Source organism: Aplysia californica, unplaced genomic scaffold, assembly GCF_000002075.1.
Source record: "Aplysia californica isolate F4 #8 unplaced genomic scaffold, AplCal3.0 scaffold00680, whole genome shotgun sequence".
Classification (NCBI taxonomy): domain Eukaryota; kingdom Metazoa; phylum Mollusca; class Gastropoda; order Aplysiida; family Aplysiidae; genus Aplysia; species Aplysia californica.
The window spans coordinates 282,689-284,355 of record NW_004797950.1 but is presented as its reverse complement, the minus strand read 5'-3'; positions in this window follow the sequence as shown (position 1 = coordinate 284,355).

The following is a 1,667-nucleotide window of genomic DNA, read 5'->3' as shown; positions in this document are numbered from 1 at the left end:
TACCCACGTCGTGGTGGAATCAGGCGCTCGTCAATTTTTGGACACGCGGAGTTATTGGTATCATGTGAAAGCTTGTTCATTTGCCTTGCTTTCAATGAAAAAAGCATCCATCTCTCTTGAATAGACGTCGAAATATTTGCGTTAGAAGAAGGTGGGGGTAGGTTGCTTTCAGCGGTAAAAGTATCGATAAAATGGCCGCCAAAGTTTAGTAATTTCTATAGCTTGAGAGTCCTTGAAAACTGAAAACCTACATATTTTGTGCCTTTAATCAACGTTTTTCAGTTTTAAAGAATCACAAGGAAACGTGTTTTTATGTGGACATAAAAGTTGTTGAACCCAAAAAAACTAATTTTTTTTTTTAAATTCCCAATCTGGAGGAGAAAATGCCTGTTTCTTCGATGTCATTATTTTGACGAGCGCCTGATTTCAGCACGATGGCTCACATATATGTGTCCACGTCACGGCTTTCTCGCGAGCATAATTGATCTCTCAGAGGATGGGGGGTGTGACGTCTGCCTGCATGAACTGACGTCACTTTACGAGGGTACAGCTCTCTGCTCCCATGTCAGTTGACGATGTCGGAGCTTTTCCTTTCAAACTTGGCTTGTCACTCAAGGTAATCCCCGAGAACACCTTCAGTCGAGTGGGAAAATGTATCCGCGGGATGAAAAGTTGTCTTCACCTGGTGGGTCTGGTGAGAAGGTGAGGTGAGAGGGCAGGCGGTGCAAGAGTACCTCAGCGAGACTTGTACATTTTTTTTTTTTTTAATTGGGGGGTGGAGGGGATAAGTGTTTTACGGCGCTCGCAACCGCATAAGGTCATATGAGAGCGCGGGACACACTAAACTTTTTCAGATGGTAGGAAATTTTGAATTTTGCCCGGCTGGGGGCCGAAGCCTACTCTAATCGACTTTAGACCACCAAGGGATCTTTAATGTGCGCAACTTGCACACGGACCCTCCAAGATTTTTCGCCCTTGTCCGAGAAGGCTAAGTGTAGATCTTTCCTAACAGAAGATTATGGGTGTGGCTGAAAGACAGCAGTAAGAAAGAGCCAAGAAGAAGCAGTAGAAAGGCTGCAGAAAGAGTCAGGAGCCCTGAAGAGGGGGCAAAGGAGGTGAGGGGGAGGGGGCAAAAAGAGGAGACGAAAGCAGACGACAGAACATTGCTAGAGAGCAGGAAAGGATGTAAAAGGAGACAAATTTAGAGAAGAATTTTTTTCTGCCGCTACCCGGATTCGAACCCCGGACCGTTGAATGAGAGGCCAACACCTTAACCTCTTGGCCACGAGAGTTCCCGAGACTTGCACGTCCACCGGTTCAAAGATGTTGATGCTGATATTTCCCGTATCAATATTGACATTGCTTCTTTTTCTGACCTTCCAGCTCCCCCTCCCATCCCCCCCTCCCCCTCCCCCAACGTTTTCGTAATGTCGAGAAAAACAAAGCAAAAAGCAACGGGAAATTGATTGTCGGTTGTTGTTTTTTTATGGACTTGCTATTCATGAGCGGAGAAGAAACATTCAGAAACCTGTCAGATCCGTTTCTTTGTATACCTGTGACTGTGATATTTTTATGTATTACGTCCTCATCAACGCAATTCAGAGCAATCCCAGTCTGGTTACATCCGGCTTATGTTTTATTTCGAAGATGCACTCAAATTTGTCCCC